The sequence below is a fragment of the Orcinus orca genome, chromosome 2 (assembly GCF_937001465.1).
Source record: "Orcinus orca chromosome 2, mOrcOrc1.1, whole genome shotgun sequence".
NCBI classification, from domain to species: Eukaryota; Metazoa; Chordata; class Mammalia; order Artiodactyla; family Delphinidae; genus Orcinus; species Orcinus orca.
In genome coordinates this window covers 43204379-43223172 of record NC_064560.1, presented here as the reverse complement: position 1 = coordinate 43223172, position 18794 = coordinate 43204379, and the positions used below count along the sequence as shown (strand labels likewise).

At 46.7% G+C, this 18794-nt stretch overlaps 1 long non-coding RNA gene across 4 annotated transcripts in view; it reads right to left on the bottom strand.

Annotated features, from left to right (window-relative positions):
* Nucleotides 1-18794, bottom strand: part of LOC125963531 (uncharacterized) — a 1468791-nt gene that overhangs the window by 950592 nt on the left and 499405 nt on the right. For all 4 annotated transcript variants that reach the window (XR_007475587.1, XR_007475589.1, XR_007475586.1 and 1 more), the window contains exon 2: nucleotides 14118-14203. This is a non-coding gene — a long non-coding RNA (uncharacterized LOC125963531). The remainder of the gene's footprint in view (nucleotides 1-14117; nucleotides 14204-18794) is intronic.

The following is an 18794-nucleotide window of genomic DNA, read 5'->3' as shown; positions in this document are numbered from 1 at the left end:
CCATGCAGAACTGAGAGCCTTGTTATGCTGATGGGCGGGATGTAAATTGCCAACAGCCACTCTGGAGAAGTGTATGGTGTTTCCTGAAACATCTAAAAAACCAAGCAACAGAGCCTAGGGCACTTCCACTTATGGTCCTATAGCTTAGGGAAATTAAAATCAGAAAGACACAGCCACCCCAAAGTTTGGGACGGCTCTGTTTACAAGAACCTCGTTTACGGTACAAGTTCAATATCACAGAAAGAGAAAAATGGATAAAGAAGTTGTGGTACCTATGTACAATGCAATATCACTCAGCAATGAAATCTATGTCATCAGGCCCATAGCAGCATAATGAGTGGATTCAGGTACGATGATTCTAAGTGAAATAAGTCACAGAGAAAAAGAAACATCTTAAGTTATCACTACTACAAGGAATGTAAACTTGGCTACACAGGAACTGAATTACAAAACAGAACACGGTCTCAAATGTAGAAAACCAACTTATGCTTGCCTAAGAGGAAAGGTGAGTTGGGGTGCTGCATAAAACCAGAGATTGAAATTAGCACAGATACCGTTCCATAAGCCAAATATGTAATAGACAAGAGCTACTCCTTGCTCAACGAAGTGGACTCAACACCCCATATTAAATGCCTAAGAATATACCTGACTAGTAAGAATCTGAAAACCTATGGATTTATATGTCTCCGAAAGAGAATCAAACGTGTGTACAGTGGCATAAACGTAGCAGTGTTAGGATTGGTGAGGTTCGGTGAGCAAATGCAGACCCTTTGAAGTCATATTCCATGGTACCCATTCCATGGGTCTCAACTCTCCAGGTTTAAGGGATTCTTCCTTCAGCTAAAACATGCATGTGGAACCCAGAGTATGATCCACTGTGTGATCGGAAACGTGTTCAAATGTGTCTCAGTTTTCGTCCCCTGGTACTCGGGTGCAACATTCCAGACGCTTTACTAACACTCTCGCCACTTGGAGAGTCAGTGCGTTTAACCTCCTGTTTGGCCTAGTTTGCAATTTCTGCGGAAAATGAACAGGAATAGGGAGAAGCAATGAGAGACTAGCTGGAGGTGTCTGGACGGGCAAATTTAACTCTCATTTCCCACCAGGTAGAGGAATTAACCAAAGGCTCAGTGTGCCGTGCCGGAACCACACTAGGTCCTGAAACAATCCTGCGGTGTTGCGGCCAGCTCACAAGAAAGCGAGTTGACGAAAGGAGCTCAGGGGCACTGTAATTCACAAACCTGCAGAGTTATAAATGACAGCTATCGTCCAAAAATATATTGAAGTAAGGCTGCCAAGAGGACTTGAATGCGGGGCAGAATTGCAGGAAACCGCTTTCAGGAGGTAGACGGGAATTGCATGTAAAGCATAGGAAAAGAGGCAGAACGTCCACAATGATGCACTTGGCCAAAAAGGGCGTATGCGTTTTTTCCTGAATATATTCAGGAAAAAACGCATACGCCCTTTTTGGCCAACCAAGCAAGCTTGCAAAGGAAATCTGCACTAAAATGAAGTCTCACTGCCCCCCGGTCAAAAGGGCCATCTGAAAAAAGTGTAAAATCCAGAAAGGCAGGACAGGCCATGCAGAACTGGGAGCCTTGTTATGCTGATGGGCGGGATGTAAATTGCCAACAGCCACTCTGGAGAAGTGTATGGTGTTTCCTGAAACATCTAAAAAACAAAGCAACAGAGCCTAGGGCACTTCCACTTATGGTCCTATAGCTTAGGGAAATTAAAATCAAAAAGACAAGCCCCCCCAAATTTTGGGATGGATCTGTTTACAAGAACCTCGTTTACGGTACAAGTTCAATATCACAAAAAGCGAAAAATGGATAAAGAAGTTGTGGTACTTACGTACAAGGCAATATCACTCAGGAATGAAATCTATGTCATCAGGCCCGTAGCAACATAATTAGTGGATTCAGCTACGATGATTCTAAGTGAAATAAGTCACACAGAAAAAGAAACATCATAAGATATCACTACTACACGGAATGTAAACTTGGCTACACAGGAACTGAATTACAAAACAGAACAGGGTCTCAAATGTAGAAAACCAACTTATGCTTGCTTAAGGGGAAAGGTGAGTTGGGGTGCTGCATAAAACCAGAGATTGAAATTAGCACAGATACCGTTCCATAAGCCAAATAAGTAATAGACAAGAGCTACCCCTTGCTCAAAGAAGTGGACACAACACCCCATATTAAACGCCTAAGAATATACCTGACTAGTAAAAATCTTAACACCTATGGATTTATATGTCTGCGAAAGAGAATCAAGCGTGTGTACAGCGGCATAAATGCAGCAGTGATAGGATTGGTGAGGTTCGGTGACCAAATGCAGACCCTTTGAAGTCATATTGCATGGTACCCATTCCATGGGTCTCAATTCTCCAGGTTTAAGGGGTTCTTCCTTCAGCTAAAACGTGCATGTGGAACCCAGAGTATGATCCACCGTGTGATCGGGAAACGTGTTCAAATGTGTCTCAGTTTTCGTCCCCTGGTAGAGATAGAGACTTGGAAAGAGATAGAACTTGGAAAATAATGCACTTGGCAAAAAAGGGCATATGTGTTTTATCCAGAACTCTCATAACCGAGGGGAGGAGGCTCCCAGCAGGCTCCAAGTGCCACCAGAGGTCTCATGTCCACAAGGTGAGGTGAGCAAGCCACGCAGGAGTTACCTCACAGCAGAGGTCCCACCTCACAGAAGGGTGAGAAACCCAGCCAACATCAGACTCTCCCCAGAGGGCCCACATCACCAAGGGGATGGGAACCAGGCAGGAGTGTCTTCACACCAGTGGGGCCACATCATCAAAAGGTGAGGTACTCAGCACATGTGTCCTCAAACCAGAGGACCCACATCACCAAGGGCCTCGGAGTGAGGCAGGCTGGAGTAGCCTCACAACACTGGGCCCATAGAATAAAAAAGTGAGGAATCCAGCATTTGGAACCTCCCAGCAGGCGGCCCAGAGCACCGAGGCTATGGGATCCAGGCCACAGTGAACTCACAGAAGAGGGCCCATGTCATGAAACTGAGCAACACAGCCATTGGGACTCAGAGCAGGAGGCCCACATACCCATGGGGATATAAATCTGGTAGGAGTGTCCTCGCACCACTGAGAAGGTATCAGAAAATTTTGGGAGACCAGCAGTTAGGGCCTGACGCCAGGGGGCCCTCATAACTGAGGGGAGGAGACTCCCAGCAGGTTCCAACTGCCAACAGAGGGCCCACGTCTACAAGCTGGCATGCGTCAGCCAGGCAGTAGTGACCTCACAGCAGAGGCCCTATCGTACAGAAGGGTGAGGAACCGAGGCAGGATGAGACTCTCGCCAGAGGGCTCACAACACCAAGGGGATGGGAACCAGTCAGGACTGTCCTCCCACCAGTGGGGCCACATCATCGAAAGGTGAGGAACCCAGCACATGCGGCCTCATATCAGAGGACATACATCACAGAGGGGATGGGAGTGAGGCAGGTAGGAGTAGCCTAAAAACAGAGGTCCCAAAGAATAAAAAAGGTGAGGAATCCAGCATTTGGAACCTCCCAGCAGGCGGCCGAGAACACAGAAGCTATGGGATGCAGGCAGGAGTGAACTAACACCAGAGAGCCCACATCATGAAACTGTGAGCAACCCAGGCGTTGGGACCTCAGAGCAGAAAGCCCACATCCCCATGGGGATGGGAACCTGACAGGAGTGTCCTGGCATCGCTGGGCTCACATCAGAAAACGTGGGGAGCCCAGCAGTTAGGGCCTGATGCTAGAGGGCCAACATCACCGAGGGCAGGAGGCTCTCAGCAGGTTCCATGTGCCAACAGAGGGCCCACGTCGCCAAGGTGATGTGTGCAAGTCAGGCAGGATTGACCTCACAGCAGAGGACCTACCTCACAGAAGAGTGAGGAACCCAGCCAGGATAAGACTGTCACCAGAAGGCCCACATCACCAAGGGGATGGGAACCAGGCAGGAGTGTCCTCACACCAGTGGGGCCACATCATTGAAAGGTGAGGAACCCAGCACATGTGGCCTCAAACCAGAGGACCCACATCACGAAGGGGTTGCGAGTGAGGCAGGCAGGAGGAGCATCACAACACAGGACCCATAGAATACAAAAGTTGAGGAATCGAGCAGTTGGAACCTCCCAGCAGGCGGCCAAGAGCACAGAGGCTATGGGATCCAGGCCACAGTAAACTAACACCAGAGAGCCCACATCATGAAATTGTGATCAACCCAGCTGTTGGAACCTCAGAGCAGAAGGCCCACATCCCCATGGAGATGGGAACCTAAGAGGAGTGCCCAAGCATCACTGGGCTCACTAAGAAAAGTTGGGGAGCCCAGCAGTTAGGGCCTGACGCCAGAGGGCCTTCATCACAGAGGTGAGGAGGCTCCCAGCAGGGTCCAAGTGCCACCAGAAGGCTCATGTCAACAAGGCGAGGTGAGCAAGCCAGGCAAGAGTTACCTGATAGTAGAGGGCCCACCTCACAGATGGGTGAGGAACCCAGCCAGGATCAGACTCTCACCAGAGGGCCCACATCACAAAGGGGATGGGAACCAGTCAGGATTATCCTCACACCAGTGGGGCCTCATCATCTTAAGGTGAGGAACCCAGCACATGTGTCCTCAAACCAGAGGACCCACATCACCAAGGGCCTTGGAGTGAGGCAGGCAGGAGTAGCCTCACAACACAGGGCACATAATATAAAAAACGTGAGGATTCCAGCATTTAGACCTTCCAGCAGGCGGCTCAGAACACCGTGGCTATGGGATCCAGGCTGCAGTGAACTCACAGCAGAGGGCCCACATCATAAAACTGTGAGCAACCCAGGCGTTGGGACCTCAGCGCAGAAGGCCCACATCCCCATGGGAATGGGAACCTGGCTGGAGTGTCCTCGCACCACTGGGCGCACATCAGAAAATGTGGGGAGCCCACCATTTAGGGCCTGACACCAGAGGGCCGTCATCACCGAGAGGAGGAGGCACCCTGCACGCTCCACTGCCACCAGAGGGCTCACGTCTCCAAGGTGACGTGTGCCAGCCAGGCAGGAGTGACCTCACAGCAGAGGGCCTACCTCACAGAACATTGAGGAACCCAGCCAGGATTAGACTCTCGCCAGAGGGCCCACCTCACCAAGGGGATGGGAACCAGGCAGGAGTGTCCTCACACAAGTGGGGCCACATCATCGAAAGGTGAGGAACGCAGTACATGTGGCCTCAAGCCATAGGACAGTCATCACCAAGGGGCTGGCAGTGAGGCAGGCAGGAGGAGCCTCACAACAGAGGGCACATAGAATAAAAAAGTTGAGGAATGCAGCAGTTGGAACCTCCCAGCAGGCAGCTCAGAGCACCGATGATAAGGGATCCTTGCCGGAGTGAACTCACAGCAGAGGTCCCACATCATGGTACTGTGAGCAAGCCAGCCGTTTTGACCTCAGAGCAGAAGGCCCATATCCCCATGGGGATGGGAACATGGCAAGAGTGTCCTCACTCACTTGGCGCACATCAGAAAATGTGGGGAGTCCAGCAGTTATGGCCTAAGGCAAGAGGGCCCTCATCACCGAGGGGAGGAGGATCCCAGCACACTCCAACTGCCACCAGAGGGCCCACGTCGCCAAGGTGACGTGTGCCAGACAGGCATGATTGACCTCACAGCAGAGGGCCCACCTCACAGAAGGGTGAGGAACCCAGCCAGGATCAGACTCTCACCTGAGGGCCCACATCAGCAAGGGGATGGGAACCAGTCAGGACTGTCTTCCCTCCAGTGGGGCCACATCATCGAAAGGTGCAGAACCCAGCACATGTGGCCTCAAATCAGAGGACACATATCACAAAGGGAATGGGAGTGAGGCAGGCAGGAGTAGCCTAAAAACAGAGGGCCCAAAGAATAAGAAAGGTGAGGAATCCAGCAGTTGGAACCTCCCAGCAGGCGGCCGAGAGCACAGAAGCTATGTGATGCAGGCAGGAGTGAACTAAGAGCAGAGAGCCCACATCATGAAACTGTGAGCAACCCAGGCGTTGGGACCTCAGAGCAGAAGGCCCACATCCCAATGGGGATGTGAACCTGGCTGGAGTGTCCTCGCACCACTGGGCACACATCACAAAATGTGGGGAGCTCAGCAGTTAGGGCCTGACGCCAGAGGGCCCTCATCACCAAGGGGAGGAGGCTCCCAGCAGGCTCCAAGTGCCACCAGAGGGCTCATGTCCACAAGGCGAGGTGAGCAAGCCAGGAAGGAGTGACCACACAGCAGACGGCCCACCTCACAGATGGTTGAGGAACCCAGCCAGGATCAGACTCTCAACAGAGGGCCCACATCACCAAGGGGATGTGAACCAGGCAGGAGTCTCCTAAGACCATTGGTCCCACATCATCGAAAGGTGAGGAACCCAGTACATGTGGCCTCAAACCAGACGACACACATCACGAAGGGGCTGGGAGTGAGGCAGGCAGGAGGATCCTCACAACAGAGGGCCCAAAAAATTAAAAAAGTGAGGAATCCAGCACTTGGAACATCTCAGCAGGCGGCGAAGAGCACAGAGGCTATGGGATCCAGACCTCTGTGAACTAACACCAGAGAGCCCACATCATGAAAATGTGAACAACCCAGCCGTTCGGACCTCAGAGCAGAAGGCCCACATCCCCATGGAGATGGGATCCTAAGAGGCGTGCCCAAGCATCATTGGGCTCACTAAGAAAAGTTGGTGAGCCCAGCAGTTAGGGCCTGACGCAAGAGGGCACTCATCACCGGGGGGAGGAGATTCCCAGCACGTTCCAACTGCCACCACATGGCTGACTTCACCAAGGCAATGTGTGCCAGCCATGCAGGAGTGACCTATCAGCAGAGGGGCTCCCTCACAGAAGGTGAGGAACACAGCCAGGAACAGACTCTCACCAGGGGGTCCACATAACCACGTGGATGAGAACCAGGCAGGAGTGTCCTCAACTAGTGGGGCCACATCATCGAAAGGTGAGGAACCCAGCAAAGGTGGCCACAAACCAGAGGACCCACATCACCAAGGGGTTGAGAGTGAGGTAGGTGTCTGGACGGGCATATTTAACTCTCATTTCCCACCAGGAAGAGGAATTAACCAAAGGCTCACCGTGCCGTGCCGGAACCACACTAGGGCCTGAAGCAATCCTCCGGTGTTGAGGCCAGCTCACAAGAAAGCGAGTTGAAGAAAGAAGCTCAGGGGCACTGTCATTCAAAACCTGCAGAGTTATAAATGACAGCTATCGTCCAAAAATATATTGAAGTAAGGCTGCCAAGAGGACTTGAAAGCGGGGCGGAATTGCAGGAAACCGATTTCAGGAGGTAAACTGGAATTGCATTTAAAGCATAGGAAATGAGGCAGAACGTCCACAATGATGCACTTGGCCAAAAAGGGCGTATGCGTTTTTTTCCGGAATATATTCAGGAAAAAACGCATACGCACTTTTTGGCCAACCAAGCAAGCTTGCAAAGGAAATCTGCACTACAATGAAGTCTCACTTCCAACTGGTCAAAAGGGCCATCTGAAAAAAGTGTAAAATCCAGAAAGGCAGGACAGGCCATGGAGAACTGGGAGCCTTGTTATGTTGATGGGCGGGATGTAAATTGCCAACAGCCACTCTGGAGAAGTGTATGGTGTTTCCTGAAACATCTAAAAAACAAAGCAACAGAGCCTAGGGCACTTCCACTTATGGTCCTATAGCTTAGAGAAATTAAAATCAAAAAGACACAGCCACCCTAATATTTGGGACGGCTCTGTTTACAAGAACCTCGTTTACGGTACAAGTTCAATATCGCAGAAAGCGAAAAATGGATAAAGAAGTTGTGATACTTACGTACAATGCAATATCACTCAGCAATGAAATCTATGTCATCAGGCCCATAGCAACATAATTAGTGGATTCAGCTATGATGATTCTAAGTGAAATAAGTCACACAGAAAAAGAAATATCATAAGATATCACTACTACACGGAATGTAAACTTGGCTACACAGGAACTGAATTACAAAACAGAACAGGGTCTCAAATGTAGAAAACCAACTTATGCTTGCTTAAGGGGAAAGGTGAGTTGGGGTGCTGCATAAAACCAGAGATTGAAATTAGCACAGATACCGTTCCATAAGCCAAATATGTAATAGACAAGAGCTACTCCTTGCTCAACGAAGTGGACTCAACACCCCATATTAAACGCCTAAGAATATACCTGACTAGTAAGAATCTTAAGACCTATGGATTTATATGTCTCCGAAAGAGAATCAAGCGTGTGTACAGCGGCATAAATGCAACAGTGATAGGATTGGTGAGGTTTGGTGAGCAAATGCAGACCCTTTGAAGTCATATTCCATGGTACCCATTCCATGGGTCTCAAATCTCCAGGTTTAAGGGATTCTTCCTTCAGCTAAAACATGCATGTGGAACCCAGAGTATGATCCACCGTGTGATCGGAAACGTGTTCAAATGTGTCTCAGTTTTCGTCCCCTGGCACTCGGGTGCAACATTCCAGACGATTTACTAACACTCTCCCCACTTGGAGAGTCAGTGCCTTTAAATTCCTGTTTGGCCCAGTTTGCAATTTCTGCGGAAAATGAACAGGAATAGGGAGAACCCATGAGAGACTAGCTGGAGGAGTCTGGACGGGCAAATTTAACTCTCATTTCCCACCAGGAAGAGGAATTAACCAAAGGCTCAGCGTGCCGTGCTGGTACCACACTAGGACCTGAAGCAATCCTGCAGTGTTGTGGCCAGCTCACAAGAAAGCGAGTTGAAGAAAGGAGCTCAGAGACACTGTAATTCACAAACCTGCAGAGTTATAAATGACAGCTATCGTCCAGAAATATATTGAAGTAAGGCTGCCAAGAGGACTTGAAATCGGGGCAGAATTGCAGGAAACCGACTTCAGGAGGTAGACTGGAATTGCATGTAAAGCATAGGAAAAGAGGCAGAACGTCCACAATGATACGCTTGGCCAAAAAGGGCGTATGCGTTTTTTCCTGAATATATTCATGAAAAAACGCATACGAGCTTTTTGGCCAACCAAGCCAGCTTGCAAAGGAAATCTGCACTACAATGAAGTCTCACTGCCCCCCGGTCAAAAGGGCCATCTGAAAAAAGTGTAAAATCCAGAAAGGCAGGACAGGCCATGCAGAACTGGGAGCCTTGTTATGCTGATGGGTGGGATGTAAATTGCCAACAGCCACTCTGGAGAAGTGTATGGTGTTTCCTGAAACATCTAAAAAACAAAGCAACAGAGCCTAGGGCACTTCCACTTATGGTCCTATAGCTTGGGGAAATTAAAATCAAAAAGACACAGCCACCCCAAAGTTTGGGACAGCTCTGTTTACAAGAACCTCGTTTACGGTACAAGTTCAATATCACAGAAAGCGAAAAATGGATAAAGAATTTGTGGTACTTACGTACAATGCAATATCACTCAGCAACGAAATCTATGTCATCAGGCCCGTAGCAGCATAATGAGTGGATTCAGGTACGATGATTCTAAGTGAAATAAGTCACAGAGAAAAAGAAACATCATAAGATAACACCACTACACGGAATGTAAACTTGGCTACACAGGAACTGAATTACAAAACAGAACAAGGTCTCAAATGTAGAAAACCAACTTATGCTTGCTTAAGGGGAAAGGTGAATTGGGGTGCTGCATAAAACCAGAGACTGAAATTAGCACAGATACTGTTCCATAAGCCATATATGTAATAGACAAGAGCTAGTCCTTGCTCAACGAAGTGGACTCAACACCCCATATTAAACGCCTAAGTATATACCTCACTAGTAAGTATCTTAAAACCTATGGATTTATATGTCTCCGAAAGAGAATCAAGCATGTGTACAGCGGCATAAACGCAGCAGTGATAGGATTGGTGAGGTTCGGTGAGCAAATGCAGACCCTTTGAAGTCATATTGCATGGTACCCATTCCATGGGTCTCAATTCTCCAGGTTTAAGGGATTCTTCCTTCAGCTAAAACATGCATGTGGAACCCACAGTATGATCCACCGTGTGATCGGAAACGTGTTCAAATGTGTCTCAGTTTTCGTCCCCTGGTACTCGGGTGCAACATTCCAGACGCTTTACTAACACTCTCCCCACTTGGAGAGTCAGTGCCTTTAACCTCCTGTTTAGCCCAGTTTGCAATTTCTACGGAAAATGAACAGGAATAGGGAGAACCAATGAGAGACTAGCTGGAGGTGTCTGGACGGGCAAATTTAACTCTCATTTCCCACCAGGAAGAGGAATTAACCAAAGGCTCAGCATGCCATGCCAGAACCACACTAGTGCCTGAAGCAATCCTGCGGTGTTGTGGCCAGCTCACAAGAAAGCGAGTTGAAGAAAGGAGCTCAGGGGCACTATAATTCACAAACCTGCAGAGTTATAAGTGACAGCTATCGTCCAAAAATATATTGAAGTAAGGCTGCCAAGAGGACTTGAAACCGGGGCAGAATTGCAGGAAACCGATGTCAGGAGGTAGACTGGAATTGCATGTAAAGCGTAGGAAAAGAGGCAGAACGTCCACAATGATGCACTTGGCCAAAAAGGGCGTATGTGTTTTTTCCTGAATATATTCAGGAAAAAACGCATACGCCCTTTTTAGCCAACCAAGCAAGCTTGCAAAGGAAATCTGCACTACAATGAAGTCTCACTGCCCCCCGGTCACAAGGGCCATCTGAAAAAAGTGTAAAATCCAGAAAGGCAGGACAGGCCATGGAGAACTGGGAGCCTTGTCATGCTGATGAGCGGGATGTAAATTGCCAACAGCCACTCTGGAGAAGTGTATGGTGTTTCCTGAAACATCTAAAAAACAAAGCAACACAGCCTAGGGCACTTCCACTTATAGTCCTTTAGCTTAGGGAAATTAAAATCAAAAAGACACAGCCACCCCAAAGTTTGGGACGGCTCTGTTTACAAGAACCTCGTTTACGGTACAAGTTCAATATCACAGAAAGCGAAAAATGGATAAAGAAGTTGTGGTACTTACGTACAATGCAATATCACTCAGCAATGAAATCTATGTCATCAGGCCCCTAGCAGCATAATGAGTGGATTCAGGTACAATGATTCTAAGTGAAATAAGTCACAGAGAAAAAGAAACATCATAAGATAACACCACTACACGGAATGTAAACTTGGCTACACAGGAACTGAATTACAAAACAGAACAAGGTCTCAAATGTAGAAAACCAACTTATGCTTGCTTAAGGGGAAAGGTGAATTGGGGTGCTGCATAAAACCAGAGACTGAAATTAGCACAGATACTGTTCCATAAGCCATATATGTAATAGACAAGAGCTAGTCCTTGCTCAAGAAGTGGACTCAACACCCCATATTAAACGCCTAAGAATATACCTGACTAGTAAGAATCTTAAAACCTATGGATTTATATGTCTCCGAAAGAGAGTAAAGCATGTGTACAGTGGCATAAACGCAGCAGTGATAGGATTGGTGAGGTTCGGTGAGCAAATGCAGACCCTTTGAAGTCATATTCCATGGTACCCATTCCATGGGTCTCAATTCTCCAGGTTTAAGGGATTCTTCCTTCAGCTAAAACATGCATGTGGAACCCAGAGTATGATCCACCGTGTGATCGGAAACGTGTTCAAATCTGTCTCAGTTTTCGTCCCCTGGTACTCGGGTGCAACATTCCAGACGATTTACTAACACTCTCCCCACTTGGAGAGTCAGTGCCTTTAACCTCCTGTTTGGCCCAGTTTGCAATTTCTGCGGAAAATGAACAGGAATAGGGAGAACCAATGAGAGACTAGCTGGAGGTGTCTGGACGGGCAAATTTAACTCTCATTTCCCACCAGGAAGAGGAATTAACCAAAGGCTCAGCATGCCATACCGGAAGCACACTAGGGCCAGAAGCAATCCTGCAGTGTTGCGGCCAGCTCACAAGAAAGCGAGTTGAAGAAAGGAGCTCAGGGGCACTGTAATTCACAAACCTGCAGAGTTATAATTGACAGCTATCATCCAAAAATATATTGAAGTAAGGCTGCCAAGAGGACTTGAAAGCGGGGCAGAATTGCAGGAAACCGATTTCAGGAGGTAGACTGGAATTGCATGTAAAGCGTAGGAAAAGAGGCAGAACGTCCACAATGATGCACTTGGCCAAAAAGGGCGTATGCGTTTTTTCCTGAATATATTCAGGAAAAAACGCATACGCCCTTTTTGGCCAACCAAGCAAGCTTGCAAAGGAAATCTGCACTACAATGAAGTCTCACTGCCCCCCAGTCAAAAGGGCCATCTGAAAAAAGTGTAAAATCCAGAAAGGCAGGACAGGCCATGCAGAACTGGGAGCCTTGTTATGCTGATGGGCGGGATGTAAATTGCCAACAGCCACTCTGGAGAAGTGTATGGTGTTTCCTGAAACATCTAAAAAACAAAGCAACAGAGCCTAGGGCACTTCCACTTATGGTCCTATAGCTTAGGGAAATTAAAATCAAAAAGACACAGCCACCCCAATGTTTGGGACAGCTCTGTTTACAAGAACCTCGTTTACGGTACAAGTTCAATATCACAGAAAGCGAAAAATGGATAAAGAAGTTGTGGTACTTACGTACAATGCAATATCACTCAGCAATGAAATCTATGTCATCAGGCCTGTAGCAGCATAATGAGTGGATTCAGGTACGATGATTCTAAGTGAAATAAGTCACAGAGAAAAAGAAACATCATAAGATATCACTACTACACGGAATGTAACTTGGCTACACAGGAAGTGAATTACAAAACAGAACAAGTTCTCAAATGTAGAAAACCAACTTATGCTTGCTTAAGGGGAAAGGTGAGTTGGGGTGCTGCATAAAACCAGAGATTGAAATTAGCACAGATACCGTTCCATAAGCCAAATATGTAATAGACAAGAGCTACTACTTGCTCAATGAAGTGGACTCAACACCCCATATTAAACGCCTAAGAATATACCTCACTAGTAAGTATCTTAAAACCTATGGATTTATATGTCTCCCAAAGAGAATCAGGAGTGTGTACAGTGGCATAAACGCAGCAGTGATAGGATTGGTGAGGTTCGGTGAGCAAATGCAGACCCTTTGATGTCATATTGCATGGTACCCATTCCATGGGTCTCAACTCTCCAGGTTTAAGGGATTCTTCCTTCAGCTAAAACATGCATGTGGAACCCAGAGTATGATCCACCGTTTGATCGGGAAACGTGTTCAAATGTGTCTCAGTTTTCGTCCCCTGGTACTTGGGTGCAACATTCCAGACGCCTTACTAACACTCTCCCCACTTGGAGAGTCAGTGCCTTTAACCTCCTGTTTGACCCGGTTTGCAATTTCTGCGGAAAATAAACAGGAATAGGGAGAACCAATGAGAGACTAGCTGGAGGTGTCTGGACGGGCAAATTTAACTCTCATTTCCCACCAGGAAGAGGAATTAACCGAAGGCTCAGCATGCCATGCCAGAACCACACTAGTGCCTGAAGCAATCCTGCGGTGTTGTGGCCAGCTCACAAGAAAGCGAGTTGAAGAAAGGAGCTCAGGGGCACTGTAATTCACAAACCTGCAGAGTTATAAGTGACAGCTATCGTCCAAAAATATATTGAAGTAAGGCTGCCAAGAGGACTTGAATGCGCGGCAGAATTGCAGGAAACCGATGTCAGGAGGTAGACTGGAATTGCATGTAAAGCATAGGAAAAGAGGCAGAACATCCACAATGATTCACTTGGCCAAAAAGGGCGTATGCGTTTTTTCCTGAATATATTCAGGAAAAAACGCATATGCTCTTCTTGGCCAACCAAGCAAGCTTGCAAAGGAAATCTGCACTACAATGAAGTCTCACTGCCCCTCGGTCAAAAGGGCCATCTGAAAAAAGTGTAAAATCCAGAAAGTTAGGACAGGCCATGCAGAACTGGGAGCATTGTTATGCTGATGGGCGGGATGTATATTGCCAACAGCCACTCTGGAGAAGTGTATGGTGTTTCCTGAAACATCTAAAAAACAGAGCCTAGGGCACTTCCACTTATGGTCCTTTAGCTTAGGGAAATTAAAATCCAAAAGACACAGCCACCCCAATGTTTGGGATGGCTCTGTTTACAAGAACCTCGTTTACGGTACAAGGTCAATATCACAGAAAGCGAAAAATGGATAAACAAGTTGTGGTACTTACGTACAATGCAGTATCACTCAGCAATGAAATCTATGTCATCAGGCCCGTAGCAGCATAATGAGTGGATTCAGGTACGATGATTCTAAGTGAAATAAGTCACAGAGAAAAAGAAACATCATAAGATAACACCACTACACGGAATGTAAACTTGGCTACACAGGAACTGAATTACAAAACAGAACAAGGTCTCAAATGTAGAAAACCGACTTATGCTGGCTTAAGGGGAAAGGTGAATTGGGGTGCTGCATAAAACCAGAGATTGAAATTAGCACAGATACTGTTCCATAAGCCAAATATGTAATAGACAAGAGCTACTCCTTGCTCAACGAAGTGGACTCAAAACCCCATATTAAACGCCTAAGAATATACCTGACTAGTAAGCATCTTAAAACCTATGGATTTATATGTCTCCGAAAGAGAATCAAGCGTGTGTACAGCGGCATAAACGCAGCAGTGATAGGATTGGTGAGGTTCGGTGAGCAAATGCAGACCCTTTGAAGTCATATTCCATGGTACCCATTCCATGGGTCTCAATTCTCCAGGTTTAAGGGATTCTTCCTTCAGCTAAAACATGCATGTGGAACCCAGAGTATGATCCACCGTGTGATCGGAAACGTGTTCAAATGTGTCTCAGTTTTCGTCCCCTGGTACTCGGGTGCAACATTCCAGACACTTTACTAACATTCTCCTCACTTGGAGAGTCAGTGCCTTTAACCTCCTGTTTGGCCCAGTTTGCAATTTCTGCGGAAAATGAACAGGAATAAGGAGAACCAATGAGAGACTAGCTGGAGGTGTCTGGACGGGCAAATTTAACTCTCATTTCCCACCAGGAAGAGGAATTAACCAAAGGCTCAGCGTGCCATACCGGAAGCACACTAGGGCCTGAAGCAATCCTGCAGTGTTGCGGTCAGCTCACAAGAAAGCGAGTTGAAGAAAGGAGCTCAGGGGCACTGTAATTCACAAACCTGCAGAGTTATAATTGACACCTATCATCCAAAAATATATTGAAGTAAGTCTGCCAAGAGGACTTGAAAGCGGGGCAGAATTGCAGGAAACCAATTTCAGGAGGTAGACTGGAATTGCATGTAAAGCGTAGGAAAAGAGGCAGAACGTCCACAATGATGCACTTGGCCAAAAAGGGCGTATGCGTTTTTTCCTGAATATATTCAGGAAAAAACGCATACGCCCTTTTTGGCCAACCAAGCAAGCTTGCAAAGGAAATCTGCACTACAATGAAGTCTCACTGCCCCCCGGTCAAAAGGGCCATCTGAAAAAAGTGTAAAATCCAGAAAGGCAGGACAGGCCATGCAGAACTGGGAGCCTTGTTATGCTGATGGGCGGGATGTAAATTGCCAACAGCCACTCTGGAGAAGTGTATGGTGTTTCCTGAAACATCTAAAAAACAAAGCAACAGAGCCTAGGGCACTTCCACTTATGGTCCTATAGCTTGGGGAAATTAAAATCAAAAAGACACAGCCACCCCAAAGTTTGGGACAGCTCTGTTTACAAGAACTTCGTTTACGGTACAAGTTCAATATCACAGAAAGTGAAAAATGGATAAAGAAGTTGTGGTACTTACGTACAATGCAATATCACTCAGCAATGAAATCAATGTCATCAGGCCTGTAGCAGCATAATGAGTGGATTCAGGTACGATGATTCTAAGTGAAATAAGTCACACAGAAAAAGAAACATCATAAGATATCACTACTACACGGAATGTAACTTGGCTACACAGGAACTGAATTACAAAACAGAAAAGGGTCTTAAATGTAGAAAACCAACTTATGCTTGCTTAAGGGGAAAGGTGAGTTGGGGTACTGCATAAAACCAGAGATTGAAATTAGCACAGATACCATTCCATAAGCCAAATATGTAATAGACAAGAGCTACTACATGCTCAATGAAGTGGACTCAACACCCCATATTAAACGCCTAAGAATATACCTCACTAGTAAGAATCTTAAAACCTATGGATTTATATGTCTCCAAAAGAGAATCAAGCATGTGTACTGCGGCATAAACGCAACAGTGATAGAATTGGTGAGGTTCAGTGAGCAAATGCATACCCTTTGAAGTCATATTGCATGGTACCCATTCCATGGGTCTCAATTCTCCAGGTTTAAGGGATTCTTCCTTCAGCTAAAACATGCATGTTGAACCCAGAGTATGATCCACCGTGTGATCGGGAAACGTGTTAAAATGTGTCTCAGTTTTCGTCCCCTGGTACTCGGGTGCAACATTCCAGACGCTTTACTAACACTCTCCCCACTTGGAGAGTCAGTTCCTTTAACCTCCTGTTTGGCCCAGTTTGCAATTTCTGCGGAAAATGAACAGGAATAGGGAGAACCAATGAGAGACTAGCTGGAGGTGTCTGGACGGGCAAATTTAACTCTCATTTCCCACCAGGAAGAGGAATTAACCAAAGGCTCAGTGTGCCATACCGGAAGCACACTAGGGCCTGAAGCAATCCTGCAGTGTTGCGGCCAGCTCACAAGAAAGCGAGTTGAAGAAAGGAGCTCAGGGGCACTGTAATTCACAAACCTGCAGAGTTATAATTGACAGCTATCATCCAAAAATATATTGAAGTAAGGCTGCCAAGAGGACTTGAAAGCGGGGCAGAATTGCAGGAAACCGATTTCAGGAGGTAGACTGGAATTGCATGTAAAGCGTAGGGAAAGAGGCAGAACGTCCACAATGATGCACTTGGTCAAAAAGGGCGTATGCGTTTTTTCCTGAACGCATACGCCCTTTTTGGCCAACCAAGCAAGCTTGCAAAGGAAATCTGCACTACAATGAAGTCTCACTGCCCCCCGGTCAAAACGGCCATCTGAAAAAAGTGTAAAATCCAGAAAGGCAGGACAGGCCATGCAGAACTGGGAGCCTTGTTATGCTGATGGGCGGTATGTAAATTGCCAACAGCCACTCTGGAGAAGTGTATGGTGTTTCCTGAAACATCTAAAAAACAAAGCAACAGAGCCTAGGGCACTTCCACTTATGGTCCTATAGCTTAGGGAAATTAAAATAAAAAAGACACAGCTACCCCAACGTTTGGGACGGCTCTGTTTACAAGAACCCTGTTTACGGTACAAGTTCAATATCGCAGAAAGCGAAAAATGGATAAAGAAGTTGTGATACTTACGTACAATGCAATATCACTCAGCAATGAAATCTATGTCATCAGGCCTGTAGCAGCATAATGAGTGGATTCAGGTACGATGATTCTAAGTGAAATAAGTCACACAGAAAAAGAAACATCATAAGATATCACTAATACACGGAATGTAAACTTGGCTACACAGGAACTGAATTACAAAACAGAACAGGGTCTCAAATGTAGAAAACCAACTTATGCTTGCTTAAGGGGAAAGGTGAGTTGGGGTGCTGCATAAAACCAGAGATTGAAATTAGCACAGATACCGTTCCATAAGCCAAATATGTAATAGACAAGAGCTACTACTTGCTCAATGAAGTGGACTCAACACCCCATATAAAACGCCTAAGGATACACCTGACTAGTAAGAATCTTAAAACCTATGGATTTATATGTCTCCGAAAGAGAATCAAGCGTGTGTACAGCAGCATAAACGCAGCAGTGATAGGATTGGTGAGGTTTGGTGAGCAAATGAATACCCTTTGAAGGCATATTGCATGGTACCCATTCCATGGGTCTCAACTCTTCAGGTTTAAGGGATTGTTCCTTCAGCTAAAACATGCATGTGGAACCCAGAGTATGATCCATCGTGTGATCGGGAAACGTGTTCAAATGTGTCTCAGTTTTCGTCCCCTGTACTCGAGTGCAACATTCCAGACGCTTTACTAACACTCTCCCCACTTGGAGAGTCAGTGCCTTTATCCTGCTGTTTGGCGCAGTATGCAATTTCTGCAGAAGATGAACAGCAATAGGAAGAACCAATGAGAGACTAGCTGGAGGTGTCTGGACGGGCAAATTTAACTCTCATTTCCCACCAGGAAGAGGAATTAACCAAAGGCTCAGCGTGCCATGCCCGAACCACAATAGGGCCTGAAGCAATCCTGCAGTGTTGCGGCCAGCTCACAAGAAAGCGAGTTGAAGAAAGGAGCTCAGGGGCACTGTAATTCACAAACTTGCAGAGTTATAAATGTCAGCTATGGTCCAAAAATATATTGAAGTAAGTCTGCCAAGAGGACTTGAAAGCAGGGCAGAATTGCAGGAACCCGATTTCAGGACGGAGACTGGAATTGCATGTAAAGCATAGAAAAAGAGGCAGAACGTCCACAATGATGCACTTGGTCAAAAAGGGCGTATGCGTTTTTTCCTGAATATATTCAGGAAAAAACGCATACGCCCTTTTTGGCCAACCAAGCAAGCTTGCAAAGGAAATCTGCACTACAATGAAGTCTCACTTCCCCCCTGTCAAAAGGGCCAACTGAAAAAAGTGTAACATCCAGAAAGGCAGGACAGGCTATGGAGAACTGGGAGCCTTGTTATGCTGATGGGCGGGATGTAAACTGCCAACAGCCACTCTGGAGAAGTGTATGGTGTTTCCTGAAACATCTAAAAAACAAAGCAACATAGCCTAGGGCACTTCCACTTATGGTCCTATAGGTTAGGGAAATTAAAATCAAAAAGACACAGCCACCCCAATGTTTGGGACGGCTCTGTTTACAAGAACCTCGTTTGCGGTACAAGT